Source organism: Schistocerca americana, chromosome 1 (assembly GCF_021461395.2).
Source record: "Schistocerca americana isolate TAMUIC-IGC-003095 chromosome 1, iqSchAmer2.1, whole genome shotgun sequence".
Classification (NCBI taxonomy): domain Eukaryota; kingdom Metazoa; phylum Arthropoda; class Insecta; order Orthoptera; family Acrididae; genus Schistocerca; species Schistocerca americana.
Window position 1 is genome coordinate 1,051,048,452 of NC_060119.1, and position 12,661 is coordinate 1,051,061,112.

The 12,661-nt window shown below is 44.4% G+C and overlaps 1 protein-coding gene and 1 non-coding gene across 2 annotated transcripts in view; one reads left to right on the forward strand and one right to left on the reverse strand.

The window, feature by feature from the left end:
• Positions 1 to 12,661, forward strand: part of LOC124617093 (headcase protein-like) — a 711,612-nt gene that overhangs the window by 10,228 nt on the left and 688,723 nt on the right. The gene's annotated exons all lie outside the window — the stretch shown is intronic.
• Positions 9,957 to 10,031, reverse strand: Trnas-cga. The gene has a single exon. It is a non-coding gene; the product is annotated as a tRNA-Ser (tRNA).

Sequence of the window (12,661 nt, forward strand, 5' to 3'; positions counted from 1 at the left end):
CATTTCCATTACAACTAACACATTTGTCCCACGGATGCTTCCACTATTCGAAACGTGTTTCGTAGTCATCATTAGAAATTACTTTCATCTCCTCCCTCGTTTTTTTCTTGACTTCTTCATTGTTGTGAAATCGGTAGCCTTTTGTGGCCCTTTTCATGCGTGGAAATAAGGAAAAGTCGCCCGGAGCCAGGTCAGGCGAGTAAGCTGCGTGGGGCAGCGGAACCACCCTATTTTTGGCCAAAAACAATAGAGATGGCTGTGTGTGCAGGTGCATTGTCGTGGTGGAAGAAATCTCCTGTCTGCCACAAATAGGGTCTTTTTTGTCGAACACTGTTTGCATAGTCTTCTTGTAATTTCCAAATAACAAGTTTGATTGACGGTCTGACTTGGGGGAACCTATCCTGAATGAATTTTCGTCAGTTCAGGCAGTTGATGGATGTCCAGAACGAGGTTCGTCATCAATCTACATGTCGCCACTTATAAATCGAGCAAACCATTCGGACACTTGAGTTTTCCCCTTAGCGTCATCTTGGTAACCTGTTTGCAATATTAGAAGAGTTTCAGCAGCATTTTTACCGAGTAGAAAACAATATTTCACAGCTGCAGGTTGTTCACTTAAAGCTGCCATCATAAAAAAAGAAACAAGAAGAGGGCTAGCAAAAGCAATCACTGCAGACTGATAGAACAAGCCAGGTCGACAACATAGGCGACACTGAACAGGCAATGAGTTGCGTCATGTACTACACGCCTACCGGAAGAAATGCGTACTTACACAAGCTCCGGCCAAGACAAAGTTATTAAACTTTTTTTTTTTGCAGAGTAATGCAAGTACTATAGTTAAAAACTGTATAAGCTTCGAAGCTGCGTAACTCATGGCCCGCAAATTACCCAGACTATCTTCATCCAGTATTTGAAAATGATAGCTCTTACCTACTTCAACAGCAAACTGTATATATGATTATATGATTTCAAACCATCAAAAAACCTATTCTCGCTGACGCCCTCCCCCGCCCCGTCCCGTCCCATAAAATGATGAAAGGAAGACTGTTTCTCGCTTACTACATTTTCGCTGTTCATGCAGTAGAACATCAGTACTAGGCGTCGCGTTTTAATTTATTTAATTATGTTATTGTACGACGCACAGTACAAGAAGATATGACGTCTTGATCATTTAGTTGCGTGACAAACTAGCTTTTGCTTAAAATGAAGATCAAATTATCCAGACGGAATTCATCTGGTGTTTCAGAATGAGAGCATATAGTAACTTTTTCTCACTTACACTCTTTAACGTCAGATCTTCAACACGTCACCTCATATGTAAGAGAACCAGACGTTTGAAGCTGTTTTATACATAGGAGTTCCATTCTTTAACGAACTGGAGGTGAATAGTTATCTTCTCACGAAATTCCAATTACCAACTTTCTCCTCCGAATGCGAAAATATTTTCTTGACACCGACCTACATAGGGCGGAACGATCACCACGATAAAATAAGGGAAATCAGCGCTCGTACGGTAAGATATAGCTGTTCATTCTTTCCGCGCGCTATACGAGATTGCAATAACAGAGAATTGTGAAGGTGGTTTGATGAACCCTCTGCCAGGCACTTAAATGTGATTTGCAGAGTATCCATGTAGATGTAGATCTAGAATAGTTTAATGGTGTGAACTAAGACAATGGTGGAAAGAAAAACAGAAATTAAAGTTTGTACACATTTTTTTCTTCAAATCCCGATTTTTGCAGCAGATGCTTGAAGTTTGTGATTCGAACATCGCTACAGATTCGAACATCGCTACAGGGTTGATGAATAGCAAAAATGACGGGCGCACCGTCTCGAAAATTCCTGGGACGAACTGGCTTCCCCTCGTCACTGATTGGCTACCTTTGATGGCTGTAGTGCGTTTCCGATGTATGGTTATGCGGAAAATATTGCTGGATTTTACATACGCTGACCTTATTATGAGGTAAGTTTTTCTCCACCCTGTGTATTTGTACAATTTTATCCCATTTCATTATAGTTACCTCAGTAAATTAAAAAAAAAAAAATGCTGCCGTAGATGTTGTGCCGCTTTCACCGGCAGTGCAGTTACGAGCGAAGTCGTGCTCCCTTTCGGATTGGAGGACATCTGCGTAATCCCTCCGGGCGACTTTCGCATTGCTGCACGAGAGTGCAAACACCCAAGCCTGGGATGGAAGACATTTTGCAAGTATAATGGCTGCGACGGCGCCATTGAAGCCGTCTGCTTGCACAGATATACTGGCGCCAGTGTTGACTTGATCAGTAGCCAGCTGCTCAACAGCCGATGCCGCTGTTGACATAACGCACATTAGCCGTAGCTGGTGCGCCCATCGCGTAGGATGGCCGCATTTATAAAGCCGGCGTTACGTAACGAGCGCGGCGTCCGACATAGTGACCAATGTAAAACAGGCGTCCTCTCCGCGTCCTGCCCCCTTCCACAAGGCCGCCACCTGCATCACGTGTTGCCAACATTCATCCGTCTTCGAGCTGCCAAACGGGCGCCTTTCTCCACTGTGCTGTCGACAAGTTCATTCTGTGAACATTAACGGATCATTTTGACAATGGGTTAATACTTGAGACAGCTTCGTTTTGGTAACTTCGTCTTCTTCCTGACTGATTGTCGTGCAATACAGCGGGGTCAACTCTTTCGGCTCTTTACCTCCAGGCGATCTGTGCTTGGTCAGTTTGAAGGCCCGCAACCTTGAGGTCTATATGGAGGGTATCTATGTTGCCTTGGTCTCTCATAAGGCCTTTTTCTTGTAAACTACTGGAAGTTACATACAGTTGCTACGAAATGACCACCACAAAAAACTAGTTCCAATAGGTCGTTTACCATCGTCGTTTCTCTAAAACTCACGTTTTGCTATTGTATCTTGGTGTTTTCGAAGTTCATTCCCGAACCACCGTAGACGGCTTCCCCTCGTTCTCAACTCCGTGCCGCCAGTGCATTTCTACGTTGGTCACATAATGATGAAGTGTTTGGCTAGATGTCCACCGAAGCATTTTCGTTTCGCCGGCCGGGGTGGCCAATAGGTTCAAGGCGCTACAGTCTGGAACCGCGCGACCGCTAAGGTCGCAGGTTCGAATCCTGCCTCGGGCATGGATGTGTGTGATGTTCTTAGGTTAGTTAGATTTAAGTAAGTTCTAGGGGACTGATGACCTCCGCAGTTAAGTCCCATAGTGCTCAGAGCCATTTAGCCATTTTCGTTTCCATTACAGGAAATCGTTACTCAGCTTCCTTTGCTGTGGGTTGACATTCTGTGACGTACGAGACAACTGCGCGGATTGCAGGGTGAAATTTTTTACTTGAATCGGCCCCGGGATCTTTTTACGTGAAGCACACCAGACATTGTCCGCTGTTTAAACCATACATTGTTAACGCGGTTTGTGATTTCAGGAATGAGTGAGCCGCCGACTGTGATGTTTGAGCCAAAGTACTTGAAGATGTTTGCGTTTTGCAGATTAGTAGCGTAATTGTGTCTGTATGTTTGCATCTATTAACAGATATTCAGTTTATATTAAGGCGTAGTCCGAAATATTCAAGGCACTTCTTCCATGCTTGGACTCACCGTCAAAGGTCGTTCTTGTCTTCATTAGCCCGTAAAACATCACCAGAATACAGCAGGGTCCCATGATTATGGAAAACAGAAGATGTGAAACAGCAGATCCCTGATGGACACCACCAGAAACAGGAAATTCATCTGATACCTCAGGATCAGAATGTACTTAACTTTTAGGATTGTGGTACCCATTCGATTATACTCCGCAGGACAAACAATATGAGACGCCGCGGTACTCGATCAAAAAAGCCTTTTCCAGGTCCAGGAAAGGGAAGATGCTTAGACTTCTCACAGTGTTTCTCAATAAGTAAGCGAGATGCATAGGATAACATCAGTGGTGTCACGTATGAGCTGCCTATGATGCTCTCCTAGATCATTAAATATGATAAGAGGCGTACTGGTCGGTAGTACACTAATCTCCGTTTTGGAAAACGTACTATATTTTTGCAATAATCTAGTAGATTTTTTGTCTCCATTCTACATACGACAACTAGTCGTTCCTTTTTTCGGTTCTTGCTTGCTGAGCACATCGCCATTCTTGCATTGGAAACATGCAATTATTAGTGTATGGTGAAGGAAAAGCTTATACACATTCTGTAAACAGATGACGAAGGTCAGTTTTACATTCAGAGTAATCATATGGCATCATAGAATGAAATTTTCACTCTGTAGCGGAGTGTGCGCTGATATGAAACTTCCTGGCACATTAAAACTGTGGGCTGGACCGAGACTCGAACTCGGGACCTTTGCCTTTCGCGGGCAAGTGCTCTACCAACTGAGCTACCCATGCACGACTCACGCCCCGTCCTCACAGCTTTTAATTCCGCCAGTACCTTGTCTCCTACCTTCCAAACTTCACAGAAGCTCTCCTGCGAACATTGCAGAACTAGCACTCCTGGAAGAAAGGATATTGTGGAGACATGGCTTAGCCACAGCCTGGGGGTTGTTTCTAGAACGAAATTTTCACTCTATAGCGGAGTGTGCCCGCGAAAGGCAAAGGTCCCGAGTTCAAGTCTCGGTCCGGCCCAAAGTTTTAATCTGCCGGGAAGTGTCATATGGCATCTTGCTTCCAGCTGTTGTGCACAGAATATTTAAAGTAGCTGTGTCTCGTTGTAAGGGACCACTCGGTAATTGAACAGGTGTCAAATTGCGAAGGAGGCGAATTTTGGGGCACTGTTTCTTGTAATACAATCTTACCAGCGCCTGTGTTTCTTCGTTCGGCATCTGTTATCTTGTTTGCTCAATAAATTCTGCAAACTCTAGACAGTACTGTAAAATTGGTTGCATTGAGTTTCTTTTACAGGTGTACCACAGAAGCTACGCAACAGTTCAGGTTGTCCGTTCGCCGTCTATTTCTTTGTTTCATGTATTCATTCCACTTCTTACTGCCCTCTTATGTATTTAAAAAAGTTGACAGGATGCGGAGTTTTGTCACTCTGTTGAACATTAACTAGCCTGCGTAACGTACTGAGTTCTGTTAGACTGAAGACACATCGTGAGGACAGATCTTTATTAATCTACATTTTTGTACTTTTAGAAAGCTATTCGAAAATCTTTTTTTCAAGAAAATGATCTTCGACATTTTTTGTTTAGGTCTTTTGCTGACGAATCAGATTGGGCACTGGTGCGCAGTTGTATATTTTTTCTGTTAAATCATTTTTGTTTACAAAGATTCCCGAACATACAAGTTAAAACTAAGATAGAATGTATTAGTATCGTGTAAAAAATGGTTCAAATGGCTCTGAGCACTATGGGACTTAACTACTGAGGTCATCAGTCCCCTAGAACTTAGAACTACTTAAACCTAACTAACCTAAGGACATCACACACATCCATGCCCGAGGCAGGATTCGAACCTGCGACCGTAGCGGTCATGCGGTTCCAAACTGACGCGCTTAGAACCGCACGGCCACACCGGCCGGCAGTATCGTGTAATGTGTAATCGGTATTTTCCGTCGGTCCGTAGTCTACGTCTGAGGAACCCTTCTGATAATGTGGAAACTGACTATTCTTGTGTGTGTGTTTGTGTGTGTGTGTATGTGTTTGTGTGTGTGTGTGTGTGTGTGTGTGAGAGAGAGAGAGAGAGAGAGAGAGAGAGAGAGAGAGAGAGAGAGAGAGAGAGGGGGGGGGGGGATTCCTAAAGGACCAAACTGCTGAGGTCATCGGTCCCTAGTCTTACTACTTAAACTAACTTATGCTAAGGACAACACACACACCCATGCTCGAGGGAGGACCCGAAACTCCGGCGGGAGGGGCCGCACAATCCGTGACTTGGCGCCTCAAACCACGCGGCTGAGTATTCTTCCTCAATGTAAAATTGCCGTTTTCATTCCATCGTACGTCTCTTACCTAAGATATTGGGATGTATTAGATTTCAGTAACTAGACTGATTTATTACTGACATACTAGGAGGATACTGGTGCTTTTGGTTGACGTATGCCCTTTTTGGCTGGACGTATAATCTTTTATTTTGAGCAACATGTCGTTATTGAGGACCAGCCAGTTAGCGAAGTAATGCCAGGCCGAAAAGTTTACACTACACCGTCTGCTGAATGTCACTGTATTGAAGAAAAGCTAAATAGTAATTTGTTTCCATCGAGACCTTAGACGTGATAAACGGCATAGACATCTGACCAAAGCCCGCTAACGAAGTAAAGTAGGGCTATAAAGAAACGTCCTTCGAGTGGAGAAGACCTGCCTAAGTTTTAATTGTATGTTAAGATCTTCATATTGTTGCAAAGAAGCGTTCGTTCCTGTAAATTGCCTTGAAATTACTAACTACGTTTTAATGAAAAAAATAATACAGTAATAAAGTCACTCTTAATTACTAACAACGCTCTTTATGAAAGAAATAATACGGTAATAAAGTCACTCGTATTCTCGATGTTACATATGAACTCGCTTTTAAGGCAGTGTTCAGCGGTACGACCTATAAATAAGAAAGATTGTTCGTACTTAGAATACTCCCTTCCTGGTTCTAAAGGTCTCCATTTGATAGTTATTAAATAATTCGGATTCAACGGATAACGATTGAGAGATATGTGGGCGAAAATTACTAAGGAGACTGTGAGCGTGTATATAACAAAATTGTTCAAATGGCTCTGAGCACTATGGGACTTTACATCTGAGGTCATCAGTCCCCTAGAACGTAGAACTACTTAAACCTAACTAAGGACATCACACACATCCATGCCCGAGGCAGGATTCGAACATGCGACCGTACCGTACGCGCCGATCCAGAGTGAAGTACCTAGAACCGCACGGTCACAGCGGCCGGTGTACATATAACAACTCAGCTTGATTTGTGCACGGGCCTTGATATTGCAGCATGTTTACAATTCTTGCATGTTTGAGATTATACCGTTACCAGTCAATCACTCTATCAGGATGCTCATGGCATACTAAGATTAGAATTCTCACTGTTAGTTAACTACCGTCTGTGGCAATGAGTTCGTGAAAAATTGCAAATCTCTTCATGGTTAGGGATCTTCATTAATAACACTGTAGTCGATAAGCTCAATTCGCAGGAAGACATGGGCATAACACTTCCAGCAAAATTGCAGCAAGTAATTCCAACGAGACTGAGACAGAAGACTCTCGTTCAGGTGGGAGTGGAGCTCAAATCCCCACACGACTATCTACTGGGCTATTACAAATGATTGAAGCGATTTCATAAATTCACTGTAGCTCCATTCATTGACATATGGTCACGACACACTACAGATACGTAGAAAAACTCATAAAGTTTTGTTCGGCTGAAGCCGCACTTCAGGTTTCTGCCGCCAGAGCGCTCGAGAGCGCAGTGAGACAAAATGGCGACAGGAGCCGAGAAAGCGTATGTCGTGCTTGAAATGCACTCACATCAGTTAGTCATAAGAGTGCAACGACACTTCAGGACGAAGTTCAACAAAGATCCACCAACTGCTAACTCCATTCGGCGATGGTATGCGCAGTTTAAAGCTTCTGGATGCCTCTGTAAGGGGAAATCAACGGGTCGGTCTGCAGTGAGTGAAGAAACGGTTGAACGCGTGCGGGCAAGTTTCACGCGTAGCCCGCGGAAGTCGACGAATAAAGCAAGCAGGGAGCTAAACGTACCACAGGATGGTGCTCCACCGCACTTCCATCATGATGTTCGGTATTTCTTAAACAGGAGATTGGAAAACCGATGGATCGGTCGTGGTGGAGATCATGATCAGCAATTCATGTCATGGCCTCCACGCTCTCCCGAATTAATCCCATGCGATTTCTTTCTGTAGGGTTATGTGAAAGATTCAGTGTTTAAACCTCCTCTACCAAGAAACGTGCCAGAACTGCGAGCTCGCATCAACGATGCTTTCGAACTCATTGATGCGGACATGCTGCGCCGAGTGTGAGAGGAACTTGATTATCGGCTTGATGTCTGCCGAATCACTGAAGGGGCACATATCGAACATTTGTGAATGCCTAAAAAAACTTTTTGAGTTTTTGTATGTGTGTGAAAATATCTCAAATAATAAAGTTATTGTAGAGCTGTGAAATCGCTTCAATCATTTGTAATAACCCTGCACATTAAGATATTCGCTGGTTTCCCTAAATCGCTTCGGAATAATTGCACATTAGTTCCCAGACCCTTGTCCGTATTTAATAGCCTCGAGGCAGACGAGACCTTATAAAACTAACCTTTTCTCCTTCCAGCAAGATCGCGGGTGCTGGAAATACTGCGAAGTTCGAACCAAGCTTCGGCTTCTCTGCCGCTTTTTTTATTACTCTTTTATTCAGGGCGTCGCAAATTTGGGATGATCGATTCCTCGTCGGCAGAACTTGAAACAGCCCTCACCAATGTGTTACGCCAGAGTGTCGTGTGGCTGGTGCTGTGTGTGTCCTTTGTCCCGTCACACAGTGGAAATCTGTGTCAGCAGTTAGGAGAAAGCTGCCGAAGCGTTCAGAAGTGGCTTTTATGTGTGCCTGTATGTTTTATGGTCGCTGTGAAGACATTCTTTATGTCGAAACTAAATTCAGTTGGCAGTTATTCTTTCTTCTGCGACGTGCTCTTTATTATTTTTCTTTGTACCTCGGTTTGATACACTGAGTTGCTACCTGTTCTATATGGATTGCGGACAAAAATTTGTTGGAGTAACGATTGATCGCAGCAGCTGATCTGGAGGTCAGCCTTGTAGGGCATCTGATGCAAAACACGTCGTTTTCTCCGTAGCTGGGTTAGTATTTTTAGTTCTGTAACACTTGTAATTTATCTGCTGCCAAGAGAGGCGACGCAATTTTCCAGTTAACCAGATGTATACCTTTTAGTATGCCCCTCAAACCGTGGTCATTGATTCCCGGTCGACTTCTTTGACAAAGTAATGGTAGATTTACGCTCTTCGAACTTTCTAGACAACTTATGCTCGTGGTTCGATTTAAATATGACCATTATTGTCAGTCACGTTACTCGTTTCTGAGTGTCACGACCACCATTCATCTGACTTCCACAAACTGCACCATTCCGCTCGATGTTTAGTTGTTCTTACTCCGTAGTTGTTCGTGAGACATTATTCAAACTGCTTATTCGTGATGTGCCTCACTTGCTCTACTTGGTCACTTACCTCCTGTTTTTTTCCCTTGTATGATGATCTTTTCTGTTCAACTCATCGTTCCTTTACCACGAATTGAGCACGAAATGATATACTTGTCGTTTTTTTTAAATTTGTGGTAAGGTTCTGTGGGACCAAACTGCTGAGGTCATCGGTCCCTAGGCTGACACACTAATTAAACAAACTTAAACTGACTTACGCTAAGGACAACACATACACTCACGCCCGAGGGAGGACTCGAACCGCCGACGGGGGGAGCCGACCGAACTGTGACAAGACGCCTAAGACCGCACGGCTACCCCGCGTGGCTCACGGCGTTTCCTGCTCGCAATAAAGAGCCGCAGTTGCGTTGCCGAATTTAACACAATAACAGCTTCAGAGAGGCAATCAAAAGACAAGGAAGCAATCGAAGAAGGAGATGAAATGTAAGACAACGGAGCTCTCCGCATGTCACGATGCAGTGCTTGGCGGAGGACACTTTGTTACAGTATTGTTAAATTTGTGTCACGTTCCATTCCCGTATGGAATGGGGAAAACGGCTTTCATTACAGCTTGGTACGCGCTCCTACGCTATCTGATCAAAAGTATGCGGACACCTACTAGTGGACATTGATTTGGGGCGTGTCCAAACTTCCGATTTTATGACGGCTTGATCTCTGCTGGAGATATTTTCAATCGGGTGCCTGAATGTTTGTGTAGAAATGGCATCCCACTGTTCCTGAGCTGGTAGTGATATTGGACGCTGGGTCTGGAGCGTAGTCAATGATCTGATTCATCCCAAAGGTGAAACTTCCTGGCAGATTAAAACTGTATGCCGGACCGAGACTCGAACTCGGGACCTTTGCCTTTCGTGGGCAAGTGCTCTACCAACTGAGCTACCCAAGCACGACTCACGCCCCGTCCTCACAGCTTTACTTCTGTCAGTACCTCACCTCCTCTCATTCTGGCATCCCAAAGGTGATCAATGGTTTCAGGTTACGACTCTGGGCAGGCCAATCCATTTCAGGAATGTTTTGTCCACAAACCATTACATCCAAGTTGCGACTTTGTGACAGGGTACAGACGCTGATACAGTCATCGTCTCCGAACTGTTCCTCTACTGCACGCAGTACACAATGCTATAAAATGTGACCATATTCTTCCGGATAAGCGCAATAAGGGGACCACACCCTACACACAAGAAACACACCCAAACCGTAACTCCACCTACATTCTTCACTGTTGACACTACACAAGACGGCAAGTAACGAATCCAGGCGTTCGCCAAACCCACGCCCTTCCGTCGGATTGCCTTAAGGCTTAGCGTGATTCATCACTCCCAAATAATTGTCTCTAATCGTGTACTGTGCAACGGCGCCTCCCTTTACACCATCACAAGCGTTAGGTAGCATTGACGACAGAAATGTGTGGTGTATGAGAAGCTGCTCGAGCATTCTATAGAGATCTTTTTAACTCCCTACGCACAGTCATTGTGCTAGCTGGACTGCTGGTAATATTTTGGAATCCACGAGTAATTCCTTCCTCGGATTTCATACTATTATTTAGAACCGCTCTCCGCAATCCCCGGCGATCCCTGTCCTTACGTAGATGAGATCGGCCTGTTCTTGCGGTAGTTATGGTCGTTCCTTCGCGTTCCCTCTCCACAGTCACGTCACCAACAGCTGACTTGGGAAGCTTTGGGATTGATGAAATGTCGCTTATAGATTTGTTCTCAAGTTACTTTCAGTGACTTACGTTTTGAAGTTACTGAGCTCTCCTGAAGTTACTGAGCTCTCCTGGCCGATCTATTTTGCTGTTACTGCTTTTGCACTAACAACACAACTGCTTCTCAGTTACACTTTCATTTGTGCTGTACATACGTGTTACGTTCTTTGGAACGCATCTTTAAATTCATTGGATATCTGCTGTCTCGCCATTTTTTGTGTACATGAGGAATCCTAATCTAGGCTACTTGCCGCCTTAAATGATAGAATCTGATAAAGGAAAATACTGTAAGAGAATGTAAGTTTTCTCGGCCTTGTGTTATCAGCGATTAATAGTGTCGTCTAGAAGCAACGCTGTAGTCTACACTTCTGATCAGCCGAACGTTATGACCACCTACCTTGTAGCCGTTATGTCCATTCTGGCATGGATAACAGCGGCAACGCGGCGTGGCATGGAAGCAGTAGGTCGCTGGAGGGAGTCGGCTCCACATCTGCACACATAAGTCACCTAATTTCCGTAAATTCCGGAGAGGGGGAGATGATCTCCGACGCCATGTTCAATGACATCCCAGATTTGTTAGATCGGGTTCAGATCTGGCGATTTAGGAGACCAGTACATCCATTGGAACCCGCCAGTATTCCTCGAACCACTCCACACAGCCCTTGTGACAAGGCGCATTATCTTCTTGAAAAATGTCGCTGCCGTTGGGAAACATGATCGTCGTGAAGGGGTGTATGATGCTCCTTGGCCGTCATGGTGCCTTGCACGAGCTTCATTGGACCCCTGGATATCTAAATGAATGTGCCCGAGAGCATAATGGAACCGCCGCCAGCTTGTCTCCGTCACGCAGTACAGGTGTCAAGAAGCTGTTCCCCTACAAGACGACGGTTCCGCGCCATCCCATCGGCATTATGAAGAAGATAACGGAATTCATCAGACCATTCAGCTCGATGCCACTGTGCCAACGTCCAGTGCCGATGGCCATGTGCCCATATAAATCGTAGGTAATTTAGAGAGATCCGTTTCACTTGTACTAATATTTATTTTAGAATCTCGAAACCGGTCGTGGTTTAAATAAATGTTAGTACAACTAAAGCGGGTCTCTCTATAATTTCGTCTTCAGGTCTATGAAACTGTAACATACAAAGGAGAGGAAGGAAGAAATTTAATGCGAAATATGTATAAAAACCAAACGAGCAGACTCCCCAAACAAGGAGACGTACTTGTAGTATTTGGTAATACATAACGTGCGGTTGGGCTAGTCAGTACAAGGGTTTCAGTTACTGCGTTTCGGCGGAACTAGAGAAAAGAGAAAAGGGGCACCCAGTAATGAAACTGACCTAAAATGTAACATCCGGGCGAGTGGAACGAAGTAAACAGAAGAGGAGAACAAACACAGTACTCACAGTGTGAACCGTGAACGCTAACCACTACTATGTAGAGGGCCACGCCAGAGTTCTGGAAGCGCGATGCGGCGCGGGCGCCAACGGTGTCCAACTAAGTAAACTGATGTTATCAGCGATGATGTAGAAAATCTAGAGTGATTAGCCCGAGCGCTTACAGTACTTCGTTTAAGGATGTATTAGAATATGAATAAGCTGTGGTACGCCGATAGGCTAAGTAGCTCTCTAGCATGTGCCGTTTTCAGGCATCAAGACAATGTACATAGGTAAAATGAACAAATAGGTACAATAGTGATAAATATTAATGTTAATATTTAACCACACTAAGTAAATCGTCACGTGTGATACATTATGGGCTCGAGTGACAAAAATAAAATATATAAAAAACCCATCACAGATCTAAAAGGTG